The sequence below is a fragment of the Notothenia rossii genome (genome assembly GCF_949606895.1).
Source record: "Notothenia rossii genome assembly, chromosome: 4".
Lineage (NCBI taxonomy): Eukaryota > Metazoa > Chordata > Actinopteri > Perciformes > Nototheniidae > Notothenia > Notothenia rossii.
The window spans coordinates 33,160,305-33,177,711 of NC_136902.1; the positions used below are offsets into that span (position 1 = coordinate 33,160,305).

Below are 17,407 nucleotides of genomic sequence, written 5' to 3' on the forward strand. Positions count from 1 at the left end.
TATATTTATATAAATATATACAATTTAGAGTATGAGAGCACTCTCTCTCATAATAACGTAACACAATCAGAGACTGGATATATCCCCCCCTCTCTCTGGTCGCTGAAATGGGGAATTGAAATTACGGGCCAAAAGTTGTATTTACAAGTATTAAAAGTAAGCAGAGGACACCAAACCAACTGAGACCCGTCTGTCCGCCGCACCTACGCACTGTGCAACACACACACCTACACCACACACACCTACAGCTCCTAAAGCATAATCAGGCTACAGCCGTTGTGTATTTTATTATGTGAAGCACTAAATGGTCTTAGAAAAATATCGACTCTTTGTTTGTAGTTATCTACTAAACTAAAGCAAATAAAGAGAGTAGGCCTGTTATACTGAGTGATATATATTTTACACACTGCTCTGCTTTCTGGAAACATCGAGACGCAATGAAAGCAGTTTCTAAAATAATATCCAGGGGATGCATGTAGAGCTGTCATTGGCTGAGATAAGTCCGGCCGTGCGTCACGTCTCCACCGTTCCCGGAAATGCATCCGCGGAGGAGCCGTGGAGGAACCATCAGTGTATCCTCGGTTACAGCTCCTCCAGAGAGCCTCCTCGACGCTTGATCCTCGGTCCTTGTTTCATTCTTGCCCCTCATATTAAAAGAATGGACGGTTGAAGCACTTTTAGCTGCTTACACTTTGTTAAACTTTTACATAGAACGTAGCATAACATTTACACCCTGGCTTCATCCGCATGCCTGCTCCGGTGTGTGTTCCCCTCAACCAGGTCCGTGTGGAAACATATAACAACTATTGTAACATCCTTTTTCTTTTTCTTTTTAAGTGTAGGTACAAAATCACTTATTAATTTTTTTCCTTAAATACAAATTTCAAAATACAATTTTCACTCAACATTTTTTCTTTGAAATCCCCCCCAAAGTCCTTGAGTCACATCACATCAGTGACCCCATATCAGTGTGCATAGTCCTGCAAGTACTCTGGCCTAACAACTGGTCGGCCAGCTCTGGTAGTCACAGTCTGTTGTGTGTCACACATGACTCTGTCAGGGGTTGTAACAGTTTCTGGAGTCGTGTGAGTGTCGTAAAACCCGGAAGTAAGTTAGCATTTTTAGCACTTCCGGTTCCTTCCTCAAAAGCAATGCATTTTTTCCATAGGGTTTTGGAAAATAGCTCGAAATAAGGTCTGTGGTTGACACAAATTTAAGAGGTAATTGACGTTTTGTTCTACGACATTAAATACATCAGCAGTGACCCCACTGGGGATTTTTGAAGAGTTTACGTGTCTGAAAAACGATGGTTGTTACCGAATGGCTGAATAGGACTACAGAAATTGTCGAGGCCGTTGTACGTCATTACGCCGAACACGTAAACACTCCCGCTAAGTTTTTGTCCCCCTGTGTTCTGCTTGAAAGCAAGTACCTGCCTATCTTTAGTATCTGTATATCTATATCTGACCATTAGAATCTGTATTTTTGAAATTGTCGTTTTTAACACGGTAGTTTTACAAATTATAGAATAATTAATTACCAGTGTTTTCCAATTTTACTCGGCAGTTCGTTTCGTTGGCTAACGTTAGCTAAAGCTAGCGCTACTTGTTAGCTACGCAATGGTTTGTTGCTTTGCTCCGGGTTGCAGCCACAGGTCTTCGCATGAAACGTGCTTGTTCTATCGTTTCCCGGCCAATGTTTTCCAAAGGAGAGTCTGGATTCGTGCCATGAGGTAAGCTGACGTTACATTTTTGTCCATGTCACGGTGAAATGTAAATAATGGGTAGTGACTGTATCGCCGTTATAGAGATGGCGCTGCTGAAAAGACCGCAACATAAGTAAAGATAATGAATACATCCTATTAAAACCTGTGTGGCTTATATGATAAGTCTTATTAGTACAAGCAGCATAACGTTTCACCATGTAACTAAAGATTGTAGTCAGGGAAATCAGTTTGACATATTGAACTAATAACAAATCACCTCAGGCTGGCAGAGAACTCTCTGCTCCATAGCTTCTCTTGGACGTAAAATCACATGTACATTTTACATTTATATTCAATTTAATATTCCATCCCTCACATACTTTTGTATATATAATAACTTATATTTTGTTTTTCTTGTTATGCTGCTGCAACACAAACATTTCCCAAATTGGGATCAATACAGTAATATCTTATCTTAATTAATTAAGAAATATAACTATTATAATTAGTGTAGCAGCTGACACCTATTTTCAATATGGATTAATCTACCATTTATTTCTTTAGTTCAATTTTCATCTATAAAAATGTCAAAATAGTGAAAATGTTCACGAGACTTATCAAAGTGCAAGGTTATATCTTTAGATGTTTTGTTTTAGCCTATGTACTGTATGTCTTAATGCTCTTACAGTATATGTGACGGTGTGACTTCCATGAAACTATATTTTATATCTTCCCAACAGACGAGCTGACAGGAAACCTAACACTCTAACAACCACAACATTGGAAAGATGAGTAAATGTAAATTAAAAACAATTCACAATTTTTGTATTTCTTCTTCCTTGCAGTGAGGTGAAGCTGACGTTGCACTTGGTGCCAGTAAGGATGTTCCCAACGCAGGCTGAATGTTTCTTCTTCCTTACTGACACAGAAGCCCTTGATTTGCAATGCTTCACTAATTGTTATTTCCCTGGCTCCGTAGGGACACTTTACCTCCAGCACAGCGGAAGACCCTACCAGACCATCCGGAGATGCCCCCAACAATCCTGATAGGGAGAGCCACAAATCTGACTCATGGACCTGCATCTGAGTTGCAGTGGTGAATGCCCTGACGCCCTCACATTCATTCATAGTCCCCCACTGTACAGACAAAACACCATCAAGGGCCTGTTGTTGCCTTAGCACCCTGGCAATAAAGGAAGCAGTCACACGCTTTGACCTCAGGACAGCTCCAAAGTTGCTGGCAGTCAACCTTCCTTTCCTGAACAAATGCCAGTTTGGGTTGGTTCGCTGACCAGTGGTAGCCACCTGAATTGCCCTCTGTTGCTTTTCAGACAATGCCATGCTTGCCACAATTGCCTCAGGTCCCTGATGCCCAACAGATTTGATAATTTCAGGAACAGTAAGTGTTTCCAAGCTGTAGTGTTCCTCTTCTGGCTCGGGGGAGAGAAGCCAAGAAATTCCTGAGAACCTGCCCCCAAGTCTGTCCCTCAGCCAGTCACGATCTTCGGAGGTGGGCTCTCTTGTCAGCGGGTTAAATTAGTTATTGGTTTCAACAGTCACATTAAAACAGTTACTAAATCAGCTTACTATCACCTAAAGAACATATCTAGGATTAAAAGACTAATGTCACAGCAGGATTTGGAAAAAACGTGTCCATGCTTTTATCTTCAGTAGACTGGACTACTGCAATGGTGTCTTCACAGGTCTCACAAAAAAATCTATTAGAAAGCTGCAGCTGATTCAGAACACCGCTGCTCGAGTCCTCAATGACACTAAGAAAGTGGATCACATCACTCCTGCTCTGAAGTCTTTACACTGGTTCCTCAGTAACACTAAGAAAGTGGATCACATCACTCCAGTTCTGAAGTCTTTACACTGGCTTCATGTGTGTCAAAGAATAGATTTCAAAAATACTGCTGCTGTTTATAAAGCACTTGATGGTTTAGGACCAAAATGCATTTCTGACCTCCTGCTAAATGATGAACCATCCAGATCTCTCAGGTCTTCAGGGACTGGTCAGCTTTCTGTCCCCAGAGTCAGAACTAAACATGGTAAAGCAGCGTACAGTTATTATGCTCCAAATATCTGGAACAAACTCCCAGAAACCTGCAGGTCCACTGCAACTCTTACTACTTTTAAATCCAGGCTGAAGACTTTTCTTTTTGTCGCTGCTCTTAATTGAACTATTCATATCTTAGACTGCACTGTAACTTTTATCCATGTATTTTTTCTTTTAATGTTTATTTTATTAGCTTTTCTTTTTAATGACTGATTTTAAATGCCATTTTCTTAATGTCTTTCATTTTTTGTAAAGCACTTTGAATGTGTTGAAAAGTGCTATATAAATAAACTTGCCTTGCCTTGCCTAATAAAGATTTCATGTGACACATACAATTGATTTGTTGATGGGAATTAATGTGAATAAATTAACTCGGTCTTAAAAGGTTAACGGTACTCTTGCTATCACTACTCACAGACACTATAAACCTTGTCCCTCATGCTAGCCCGGACCAGCGCCGTATAGATAGAAGAGTTACGACAGCGGAAGTCCAAAAACGGTTATCGTCACGTGGTTCATGCAGACGAGAATCGTTCCCCGGAAGTTCATGGCGGGCAATGTGAATGCATTGATAACAGGAGATAGAACTTCGACTTTTGGTAATTATTAGTGAATAAAGGTTTTGATTTGCAATATTTATACAACAAATCGATATGTGTATTTACATCAATATTGTAGCGACCCTGCAGTGCTGAACTGGGAGAGACTCACAAGGGGATTGTTGGGGGGAAGACGTTGCCCTAGTTAGCCGGATAGGGCGGGGAGAAAAAGGGGGTGGGGTTTACAAGTGACCGGAAGAGGGTCAAGCTACGGCGGGAGAGCTAGTGAGGGATCCTGAGAGAGCTAAGAGACAATACCGCTACCTATCTTTGTTGTTTTGGGCAGTCTTCCAACCCCGGGGTTTAGTCTGTTTGTAGGGTAATAAAACCCGGATAAATTACAGCCATCGTGTCCTCCTCATTTAAGTAGTTAGCCACCCGTGCGGCGGAGCCGCGAACGCTACATTGGTGTCAGAAGTGGGATCTCCCCAGCCCCCAGTCCCCGCACTACAGTTGGCTAACTACGCTAGCATCGCTAGCCACCGCCGGAGGACCGAAATGGCTGAACACGGTGAGAACACGGACTTATATGCCCCATACACCCCCCCAGAAACACCACGGAGGAAGCCAACCAGCGATGCACAGGTGGTAAGGAGAAAGGAAAAAAAAAACAACCTACTCACCCCTTGCTACACTGCTGACGGACCTTCCGGAGGAAATAAAAGGAAGTCCGGTTAAGTTTGCTGCAGCCACCGGATTGCTGACTGAAAGAGCAGATGTAAACAAAGACACGTGTGGACCGGCTCCGGTGGATGCCCAACCAAAATCTATCCCGGAGTTGGAGAGAGACATAACGGCAAGTAAATGGGGTGGCCAACAAAAATCTATCCCGGAGTTGGAGAGAGACATAACGGCAGGGAAATGGGGTGGCCAACCAAAATCTATCCCTGAGTTGGAGAAAGACATTACAGAAAGTCTAGAGGAACGTTTTATGCAGAAAATGAGCATTGTAATGGAGCGTGCTTTGGGAAATGTTCTCAATAACTCAAAAAGTGACATTAAATCCATGAGGGGAGGGGAAGCACAAGATGTTGGGGCTAAACCTCATGAGCCCTATTGCAATGTAAATTCTAACCATGCTACTGACAATGCCAGTGTGAGCTCCGAACCTGCTAACGTTAAGGATGCTCATATCACTGGTGATGTCCCATGCCCAACAACAACCCCCCACCCAAGTACATGCCCCAAAGCAAATACCTACACCGCCAATGGACTCGGCCAAGGTAGCTCCCTGACTGCGGGCTCGGCTAGTCCCTCTACTACCAATAGCCAAACCAGCGATGTGGTAGCTGCTCTGACCACCGCCCTCACCACGGCATTGATGAATGTGCAGGGACCGACACCTTTCCCCAGGGAAGGCCAGCTAAAGGTCGGACGCTATGATGGGCTCACTTCATGGGAAACGTACTGGGCCCAGTTCAACCTCCTAGCGACTGCGAATGGCTGGTCCCCTGCAAAGAGAGCAGTCCATTTAATATCCGCCCTGGAGGGTGAAGCTAGAAAAGTACTACTTGATGTGACTGCTGCTGATCTTGAGAACCCACTAGCTATTTCCAGAGCACTGGAGAGACGTTTTGGAAACACTGCCCCTGCAGTTGTGATGCGGCAGAGGTTTAATGAGCGGATGCGGGGTCCTGGAGAGAAGCTAGGAGTTTTTGCAGCGGAACTGCGCTACCTGGCTCAAAGAGGATTCCCCGATTTCGATGATGCAACCCGCTTGGTGCTAACGAAGGAGGCATTCATCCGTGGCCTGCAGCCCATCCCATTACGGCAGCAAGTCCGGCTCGCAGACCCACAGACCTTGGGAGCAGCTCTAGAGAAAGCACTGGTGGTGGAGGACATCTTCCTGGAGGGTTTTGAAAATGGCTCCACGCAGACATTGACACGACCTAAGGCTCAAACGTATAAGCCTCCTAGACCCAACCCTCCTCCGCTCGGCACAGAGAGCCCACCGTTGCCCCCAGAGGGTCGACAGAGTCAAGCCTGCTATAATTGCCACCAAAAAGGCCATACATGGCGCTTTTGTCCAGCTCCTGTCACCGCTCCGGAGGGTTCAGCGCCGGGAAACGGGCGGGGCTCGGTGTAGAGGGGAGTCGACCGAGCCAACCCTTGCCCCCCAGAGACTGTGACACTCAACCGGTGATTAGAATACTCCACCTCCCCTCTGCTCACGCCCTTTGCTCCCTTGACACCTTCCCCACAGACTGCTGCAGAATACCTGTACTGGTCAATGGTCAAGGGACCCATGCCCTGCTGGACTCAGGCTCCACTGCAACTGTTCTACACCCGGATCTCCTGCCAGCCGGAACTCAACCCCAAGCCACCGAGGTCCCTCTCATTACCATCACCGGGGGAGAGGCTCCCATGCTGGGGAGGTGTGAAGCACACATCCAAGTAGGAGCATATTCAGTGCGGCAACCGGTCTGGGTTGCAAAACTCAGAGAGAACTGTGTGATTGGACAAGACTTTCTGTTTAGGGCAAGAGCAACATTGGATTTTAACGCACAAGCTATTACCTTTCCAGGCGGGGAGTCTATCCCCTTCCTCAAGGAGGGCGCCAGGGACGTTGTAGTGCAGGGAGACCCACCAGGTTGGCTGGATCCTCCATAGTGGGGGCCCCCTTTCGCAGAGAGCCCTATTCCCCCACTGGATGAAAACCACCCACCATCAGACTCGGTGGTACACGGCCAGCCACCGGTACCGGCCATTGTACAGACCGCAACTGTAACCCCCGAGGCTGAAATGGAAGCCGCAGCGAATTCAACGGTCGCAGACCTTTGGGAGGAGAATCGGGAGGGCCTGACCTCAGATCAACAGGATAAGCTCTGGGACCTTTTGTATAAGTATCGACACAGTTTTTCCACCCACCCCAACGATGTAGGCTGCACACACTTGGTCCAGCACTCTATCGACACAGGGGACGCACAGCCAATCCGGCAACGGCCTAGGCGAGTCCCCTACGCCCGCAAAGCAGCTGCTAACCAAATGATACAAGAGATGAAAGAGGCTGGCATTATCGAACCTTCAGAAAGCCCCTGGGCTTCCTCGGTCGTAATGGCCCCAAGAAAGGCCGGAGGCTGGAGGTTTTGTGTCGACTATCGGCCGTTGAACGACAAGACTGTAAAAGACTCCTATCCACTGCCTCGGATAGATGAGTCTCTTGACTATGTGGCCGGCTCTGCATGGTTTTCCTCTTTGGACCTCCGGAGCGGTTATTGGCAGGTGGCCATGGCCCCAGAGGACAAAGCCAAGACTGCCTTCACTACAGGACGTGGCCTGTGGCAGTTTACAACCATGCCATTCGGGTTGTGTAATGCCCCAGCAACATTCGAAAGGCTAATGGAGAAGGTCCTCGCTGGTGTGCCCCCGGAGCGTTGTCTCATCTACTTGAATGATCTCCTCGCACATGGACCCAGCTTTGACTCCGCGCTCGAGAACCTGAGGGAGGTTTTAGAGCGGATCAAGGGTGCAGGCCTAAAGCTTCATCCTGGGAAGTGCATGTTGCTGCGACGTGAGGTCTCCTTCCTGGGGCACCGAGTCAGTGGAGCCGGCATCAGGACGGAACCGGACAAGGTTGGAGCCGTCCGGGACTGGCCCACCCCCACAGATATCCACCAGCTGAGGTCCTTTTTAGGATTAGCGTCCTACTACCGGCGTTTTGTGGCGGGATTCTCGACGGTCGCTGCGCCTATGTCGCTGCGCGGTCGCTGCGCCTATGTTCAGCTGAAGCGCGTATTATGCGAAGACCCGGTGCTGGTTGCCCCTAACCCAGAGCTGCCATTCCTCCTTGACACGGATGCCAGCAACACGGGCATTGGCGCTGTACTCTCGCAGTTAACCCCAGAAGGAGAGCGGGTTGTTGCGTATCACAGTCGCACCCTTGATAAACCGGAGAAGAACTACTGTGTAACTCGCAAAGAACTGCTGGCGGTGATTGATGCTGTGGGGCATTTCAAGCATGTCCTCTGTGGCCTCCCATTCATCATCAGAACCGACCATGCTGCGTTGAAGTGGCTTATGTCCTTTAAGGAACCGGAAGGACAAGTAGCAAGGTGGATCGAACAGCTCCAGGCTTTTCAGTTCACCATACAACATAGGGCTGGAGAAATTCACACGAACGCAGACAGTCTCTCTCGCCGGCCGTGCGCCCCAGGTTGTTCCCACTGTGACCGTGCTGATGAGCGGGAAGCGGTGAACCTGAACCCGGGGATGGTGGTCTGTCGGGCCCTCTTACCCAACAATGCGAATAGGTGGAGAGAGATGCAGCTTGAAGACCCTGACCTTAAAATGGTCATGGGATGGCTGGAGTCCGACGTGCGGCCGCCTTGGGATGAGGTGGTTGCCCTCTCTGCCACCGTCCGAGGACTCTGGTCTCAATGGCCGGGAGTGGAACTCCAGGAAGGAGTCCTGAAGAGGTGCTGGCGGGAACCCGCCACCGGAGAGGAACGCTGGCAAGTCGTTGTACCTAAAGACCTCCGCAAAGAAGTGCTCCAGGTGCATCATGGATCCCCTGGAGTTGGAAACTTCGGAGTAACAAAGACGTTGCGGCGACTAAGACAGACATTCTATTGGGGCCTGAGCCGGAGGGATGTTGAGGACTACTGCCGCCGCTGTGATGCCTGTACGGCTCGTAAAGGACCCCAGGGCCAGTCCCGTGCACCCTTGCAGCAACATTGTGTGGGGGCACCGATGGACCGAGTAGCCGTCGATATACTGGGGCCACTCCCCCGTACTACTGGAGGGAATCGGTATGTGCTAGTCGCCATTGACTACTTCACAAAATGGCCGGAAGCGTATCCCCTGCCTGACCAAGAGGCAACCACCGTAGCAGAGGCCTTGGTGCAAGGGATGTTCAGCCGCTTTGGCACCCCCTCTGAGCTTCATTCCGACCAAGGACGGAACTTTGAGTCACAGGTTTTCGCAGCAATGTGTAGCCAGCTTGGCATTAAGAAAACTAGGACCACCCCACTTCACCCACAAAGCGACGGTTTAGTGGAACGGTTCATGAGGACCTTGGGTGCTCAGCTGGCCCTCACCACTGCCCCGGATCAAAGTGACTGGGACCTGCAGATACCCCTCATCCTCATGGCTTACCGCAGTGCAGTCCAAGACTCAACCGGCTGTACTCCGGCGTTGTTGATGTTGGGCCGGGAGCTCAGAACGCCACCGGAGTTGATGTATGGACGGCCTCCGGATGCACCTGATGCCTTGGCTGGTCCGGAGTATGCCAGGCGGCTGCAGGATCGTCTAGAAAAGGCCCACAGCTTCGCCAGAAACCAGTCTCAACAGGCAGGTGTCCGCCAAAAGCGGGTCTATGACGTGCACGTCAAAGGTCAGGATTTCCAGGCTGGGGACCTTGCCTGGGTGTATGGACCAAAGAGAGTGAAGGGCCGTTGCCCCAAGCTGGATAGCACATGGGTTGGCCCTTGCTACGTGGTCGAGAGAGTGGGGGAGGTGGTTTATAGGGTCAAACTGGTTCCCAGAGGGCGCACAGTGGTACTGCACCGGGATAGGATGGCACCTTACAAAGGGGACCAACAGCCAGCCTTTCCTGTGACCCCTACTAGAGCACGGCGCGGGCCCCCCCGCCGAAGGAGAGACCCACCGATGCAGCCACTGGATGTCCTTCAAGGGGAGGTGGTGACCCCGCTGGGAGCAATAGTGCCACGGAATACTACTCCACAAGTGAATCATGGAGTAAGGAGGTCGCAGAGGGAGCGACGGATGCCGGTTCGCTTTCAAAGTGTTGCTCTACCTCGGGGACGAGGAATTACCGGGGGGGGCAATGTAGCGACCCTGCAGTGCTGAACTGGGAGAGACTCACAAGGGGATTGTTGGGGGGAAGACGTTGCCCTAGTTAGCCGGATAGGGCGGGGAGAAAAAGGGGGTGGGGTTTACAAGTGACCGGAAGAGGGTCAAGCTACGGCGGGAGAGCTAGTGAGGGATCCTGAGAGAGCTAAGAGACAATACCGCTACCTATCTTTGTTGTTTTGGGCAGTCTTCCAACCCCGGGGTTTAGTCTGTTTGTAGGGTAATAAAACCCGGATAAATTACAGCCATCGTGTCCTCCTCATTTAAGTAGTTAGCCACCCGTGCGGCGGAGCCGCGAACGCTACAATATATTTTAAAAAATAAAATAGAATTTGCTAATATTAAGTGATAATATTAGGATTAGTGTGAACAACTAGTTTACATGTTAGGCTAACAGTGCCTTGGTTAAAGAGCCTGTTGCTGTTTATTTATAGCTTTGAATTCTTTCAAACCAATATTATCTTCTTAAACTTGTATAGTAGTCAGGAGCATCACTTTCTAATGTTTATTGATATATTTAGAGGGAGGGGATCTAAAGGAATGCTTCAAAATTCAGATTAGATTAATTTCTACCATTTTCTTAAATTCATGGTAGTTTCAGTAATCCCATGGTAATTGAGGACACAAGTTATCGAAATGACTAATGTCATCTTTATGGCTTTCAGAAAGGACAGGAGACCGACAGGTGACTATCAAAGGACTAGCAGCAGCAGCATGATGATGATGTTAAATGTGTTGTTTTAGGAACATCCATTGCAAATACATGGAATTCAATAAAAATTGAATAGCATATCATGCAGTTTGTCTGTGCCTTTTCCTCCGTGTTGTCCTTGTTTGCTGTGCTGCCTCCTAGTCGCCACCATGGTTTGCTGTGCTGCCTGGGAATGCTCAAATCGCTCCGAGAAAGGAGTACGAATGTACGGCTTCCCCACTGACACAGAGCGGAGGAAAAAATGGCTGGCTCAAGTCAGCAGGAGCAATTTCACGACCAACAGCAAAAAAATATGTGAGGTAATTATATACAAACACTGCATTTGCACTTTTTCACAAAATGAAAACCACACCATTGGGAAAGCTTAATGTTTTGTTTAATACAAAAAAACAGGGAAAGGCTTGAAAAACACAGAGTTGAGACTCAGGGTGCAGGGTGAGGGTCTCAGTGCAGGTATTCAGGCTCCATTGAATCCCCCTCTGGTTCTTGTGCTGAAAGAGGGAGTAACAGACAGGAGAAAGGGTTATACACACCTATATAGCACACCTATTGGATGGGAAATTGCCTTGGGGAGATAAGGTGTGGTCTTTTTTCCCAACTGAAGTTATGGAACTTTATTATTTGTGAGTTTAACAAAGTATGACAAATGGCATCATACATCTTCAGAAAATATGAAATAAAAAATTGAAGTGAAATCAACCTCTTCTCTGGAGAACAAACTTTGATTTCTCTGTCTTGTGAGTTTGCAGTCTTGCTCCTCCACCTGTAACATCACTGCCCCTCCACCTGCCATACAGTAGGTTACTAACAAGATTACTTATATAATACAGTGATACAATACATGTTTAGTATGCTTACTTATATAAAACAGTAGAATTAAACTTACCTTGTGTTTTCATTCTCACTTAAGTCCCTCTCCCTTTGACATCAATCCGAAATCAGCTGAGCTGCAACATAATACAGACAGGTAATAATCAACATAATCACAAGGACACAATATGGCTCTGCTAAAAACACTCACTCTTACACGCACCAAACTTTATATTTATCTAATATTTAACTCCCTCTACCCCCGCATACAATCCCGTTTATAAGCCCCTCTTCTCTAATTCAACAATGTTGGACGAAATGACATTAAGAGAACGGAATTTACAATTAAAAGGCTGTTCAACGTGTGCTGCTAACTTGATCCGGTAGCTTTATCTGTTATCTGTAAACGTTCCCTAAATCTACTAATTTAGGGATAACCTACTGACATCCTTTAATACACATGTTAATTTGAATCAGATGTACTGATAATATCCGCAATATAAATCTTTAAACTTCTTCTTACCTTTCAAAAGTCCGCCACGAACGGTCTATTATGCGTCAACTCTACTGCGCTGCTAGCCTTGGCGCTAACTTCCGGGGAACGATTGAGAGGCTCCACGATCCGCCATTGCTGTAAAAAAGTGGTCCATTGGAGTGAACGGAGATGACATAACTCTCAGTCTATACGGCGCTGGCCCTGACAACACCGGTAAGCACACCTTCATCTAGGCTGCACTGTAACGTGTCCTGACTTGTAGTGGTTCTCTCCTCTATCTACACTCTTCTTGTCATCTTTGTAAAACGATATCAGACTGGTAATTGACACAGCCATGACGTCTAGTTAAATTCAGTGTGGCTAAAATGAAAAGCTTTGTTAAAATATGCAAGCACGCGAAAGTCAAATTCAGCTTTATTGTCAAAAATTCTACATGTGTTATACATCCAGAAATATCGAAATATCGTTTCCCACAGTGTGACATGTATACATAAAACAAAAAGGGCCTAGATAAACGTGGTATACATTAAACAAAACGGGCCTAGATAACCGGGGTATACAGTTTAACATTTTAATATATTTAAAGTGTTCAAAGTGCAGTTTCAGTGCAAGTCAGTGGAAACGATCTTAAGTTGGCGTGACATTGAAGTCGTGCGACCCTGCTGCTGTACTGGCTTGTAGTTCGTTTATAGCATAACGTTAGCATTTCGCTTTTGGCGACTAGATTTATGATTCAAAAATAATAAAAGTAGGGTTGACATGTGGAGATTATCCGGCTGAACAAAACGTGATTCCTCTCTTAAATGTGTGTCAACCACAGACCTTATTTCGAGCTATTTTCCAAAATCCTATGGAGAATTTGCATTGGTTTTTCGCGAAGGAACCGGAAGAAGTTTACTTCCGGGTTTTACGACGCGTCACTGCAGTTCTCTATAGCTAGTATGTTCTCATACTGTACTTTGATGAGTTTCATGGCTTCGCTTGCCTTCTTTCCCAACAGTGGTAGTCTACAGTCCTCATTCACCACCTCAAACTCCAGGCGGTACTGTTTTTGGTTCCTTGGGTTTCTCACCTTCACCTTGCATTTGCCTAGTGGATGCAGCCTGGTCTTGTTGTACATTACCAGCACTGTCTTAGTGCTCTCCAGCTGAGTTTCAGGGCTCAATAGATTCACAGGGATGACATTACAGCTAGCTCCACAGTCTATCTGAAACTTCACCAGCTCCTTGCCGATTAGCATCCCTGCGAAAAGCTGGCTGTTCTTGGCTTTGTCCTCCCCGGCCTCTTTACCAGTCACTGTCAGTATCTCTGCAGTGGTGACACTCAAGATGTCCTCATATTCCTCACTGTCCTGTTCAGTCACTTGGTGTACTTGTCTTCCTCTCTTGTCTTTATCCTGTGTGGTTTTACATTTGACAGCAAAATCATTTTCTTTACCACATTTTTTGCAGCGCTTTCCAAAGGCTGGACACTTGTTCTTGTCCCTCTCATGTGTAATCCCACAGAATTTGCATGAAACTGTGTTTGTGTTCTTATCCTGCCATGCTGTCTGTTTTATCATGTGCACCTCTTCCACTGTATGTCTTGCAAGGGTTCTAGTATTTTCACGTAACAGTTCTGTAGCCCTGCACAACTGTTGGCAGTTGTCCAATGTCAGGTTGTCCTCCCTGAGCAATCTCTCTCTGAGTCCTGAATCCATAATGCCACATACTATTCTATCACGAATGAGTGAGTCTCTTATTTGTCCAAAGTTGCATGTGCTGGCTAACATTCTTAGATCAGTGACATATGTATCAATGTTTTCATCCTGTCCCTGATTTCTCACGAAAAACCGATATCTCTCCACTGTTTCATTTACCTTGGGGTTGCAATGTCCATCGAATTTTTCAATGATGTTCTTCACTGTCCTCCTCGCTGTAGTCACATCACTCATCAGAGTTTCACAAAGTTCTCTACCAGTCTCTCCAATCAGGTAGTAGAACAATTTCACCTTCATTGTTTCTTCTGCCTCTGGCAAAGAAAGCTCCAAGTAAAGTGTAAACTCCTCTTTCCATGATTTCCATGACTTTGCAAGATTGCCAGAGACCAAACACAATGTTGATGGGGGTTTCAAACCTTCCATGGCCGACCGACGAGCGTCTTCCCCAGCCCACTGCTTGTTATTAGCTACAGGCTAGCTGGTTAGCTGCACAGCAAAATTTCGTTTTCTTTATCTTCTTTTGTACTGCTCTCTTACTTCCAAGTTTCCAATTTCCGCTGCCACCATGTTTCATTCTTGCCCCTCATATTACAAGAATGGATGGTTGAAGCACTTTTAGCTGCTTACACTTTATTAAACTTTTACATAGAACGTAGCATAACATTTACACCCTGGCTTCATCCGCATGCCTGCTCCGGTGTGTGTTCCCCTCAACCAGGTCCGTGTGGAAACATATAACAACTATTGTAACAGTCCTCGGTGTGCATTTAGAGAAATGAGATGTCCTTCAAAATGGCGCGCTGAAATTCATTTCCGGGTCACTACTGGAGGACCGAGGAGTTGAGGAGTCGAGGAGGGGAAATTTGAGTATTGAGAAGCCTCTCGAGGCTGCAGTCGAATAGTCCATTTAGCTTAGGAACTCTCCTAACCGAGTGAAATGACCCGGAAGTCCCTCAGTGGCAGCCATGATAAGTGCCGTTCGAATTCTCTAGAATGATAGGAAAGGAGGTTTCAAACTTCCTTTATAACCTCCTTTAGCTTAGGAACCACTGGACCTCCCTAACCGAAAGGAGAGGAGAAAATGCTGCCCCACAATGCCTTGCAGCCGCAGCATTTGACGTCACACAACAGTCGGCCGTTCACGGACACAAACGATTATGACGGAGAAATTATATCATGAAAGTTACGGTGCTTATTAAGCATTTTAAAACGTATGTGATAAGTTGCCAAAGTGCTTTTTTTTTTAACGTTCATCAGTATTATAAACAAAAAGAGAAATAAGAATGTTAGTTTTTACTGAAATGATCAAATAAAGTCAACATTTCACTGAGCTGTGTGGGGTTTGGTCAACTTTTAAAAGATGTTTGAATGATATACACAGTGATAGATGTTAAAAACTAACGTTTATAATAAATACATTCGTATTTATTTTAAGATCTTTTCATAGTTCATACAATCATACGTATTGGGATCATTTGTATTAATGTGGACTGGAGGGAGAGGGTGATGAGCATAAGTTTCACTTTTTTATTTCAATTCCAACTTTGTTCATGAAGAATATGTTTCTCTGTTGTTCCTAAAGCATAAAGCAACAGCATCAGAGCACGGTGCACTGCACCGTGCTCTGATGCTGTTGCTTTATGCAACGGACTTTATGCAACGGACTTTATGCAACGGACTCATGCGGACTTTATGCAACGGACTCATCTAGAGACTGCACCGTCGGTGCAGTCTCTAGATGAGTCCGTCGTTCTTATTATACATCCATGTTGTAGTCCGCTGTATAGAAAACTGTAGTTTCCATAGTTTCCCCATAGCAGTAGACGCACAAAATGACGTCCGCTGGCGCATTATAAACACGTCGGATAGTGAAAGTGCATTCGGATTCTCTAAAGTAACGCTGATTTTTTAACTATCCGAACGCAACCCGAGGTTGCGGTCGGATAATCCAAAAATCAGGTCCTAACGTCTAACCCTATCGTCTATTCCCATGACCTCTGAGTGAAACGTCATGGGGTTAAGGGATAGTGGATAGGAGAATTCAAAAGTACTTAGGAGAAGAGACTGCGGTACTTTAGAGAATCCGACTGCACTTTCACTATCCGACGTGTTTATGATGACTTTATTTGATAATTTCAGTAAAAACTAACGTTCATCAGGGCTCGAGCTTAAGGACGTCCCGTCGTCCCGGGGCCGAAAAAAATAGTGTCGGGGAGGATAAAAAATAATTTTGGGACGAGAGTTAAAATAAAAATACCCTGCTAACTCTACTACAAACGGCGATGAAAATGAAACCGACTGCATGTTTTGTGTAGCACACAGTTATTAAACCTCCTTGTCAACATAAACACACACACAAAACGTTTAGCAACCCGCGAAATACACACACACACAGAGTACGTAGCTACAGCTGTGCCGCTGGCCGCGAATTCCTGGCCCGCAAATTCGCGGGTCTAGCTATGTACTGAGTGTGTGTATTTCGCGGTTTGAGTGATGTAAAATGACAATGGTATCCCGTGGAGGAATTCTGAAATGTTTTACCGTTACATCACAAAAACGCACAGCAGAACCAGACCCTGGAGCGCCGGCCTCTTTATTTACTTACTCCTCTTCATCCCCTATGGGTAATAAGGCTGAGATGAGAACCCTCCATCGTATTTAGTTCTTAGCAATATGCTGCGCCTCTCCCTATGTATGGATGGGTACCGAGCCCCGATATTAAACGGGCTCTGCCCGGGCCGGAATTATTAAAGATAATGTTAACGTTAAGCTCCGACCTTATCTGACTTTTTATCGGTACTGGAGACATTTAAAAAATATATGTCATATGTATTATTGCTACATAAACATTATATCGCAGTTTTGGTTTAGCCAACTCCGTTTCTAATATGCAATAAGACTACAACATGCGTCTATGATGTATTTTCGAGCTTTCCAATCCAGACGAGATCTCTCTCTCCCGTCTGTGTGCGAGGGGCAGTTTGTAAAGGTCTCCTGACTGTGTTACAGACTGTCATCCTGGTTAGTGGTTACTCTGGGTTCTGTCTTCAGGACAGAGTCTTGGATTTTTTTGTTAATTGGATGGGACTTGATTTGATTCAATATTAGAGTAATTTTCTCGTTTGTGAGTTTGTTTAAATATATTTGGCCTTTGTTCATGTGATTGACCGATTTACTCAAATAAAAAGGTTGATGAATTATCATCTAATGATTTGTATGATGTTTTATTTATGTTAAAGGTCACTTTGAATGATTTTAACTAATGATAATGTAGAAAAACTAATATTTTAAATTCGGGACGGTCCACATTAATTTCAGGACGGCTTAGATTGTATTTCGGGACGGTTCCGGGAGGATGGCGAAAAAACGTAGTCGAAAGCCCTGGTTCATATTTCTCTTTGATTATAATACTGATGAACGTTCAAAACAAAGCACTTTGGCAACTTACCACATACGTTTTAAAATGCTTAATAAGCACCGTAACTTTCATGATATAATTTCTCGGCCATAATCGGT

The 17,407-nt window shown here is 45.8% G+C and overlaps 2 long non-coding RNA genes across 2 annotated transcripts; one reads left to right on the forward strand and one right to left on the reverse strand.

The window, feature by feature from the left end:
- The first annotated feature begins 606 nt into the window (after positions 1 to 606).
- Positions 607 to 3,488, forward strand: LOC307036939. Its single transcript, XR_013807535.1, has 3 exons — positions 607 to 1,732; positions 2,551 to 2,581; positions 2,685 to 3,488. It is a non-coding gene; the product is annotated as an uncharacterized lncRNA (long non-coding RNA).
- A 7,757-nt stretch (positions 3,489 to 11,245) lies between these two features.
- LOC307036933 lies at positions 11,246 to 11,806 on the reverse strand. The gene is made up of 3 exons (XR_013807529.1): positions 11,773 to 11,806; positions 11,587 to 11,690; positions 11,246 to 11,377 (listed from the first exon to the last, which is right to left on the reverse strand). It is a non-coding gene; the product is annotated as an uncharacterized lncRNA (long non-coding RNA).
- Between the last annotated feature and the right edge of the window lie 5,601 nt (positions 11,807 to 17,407).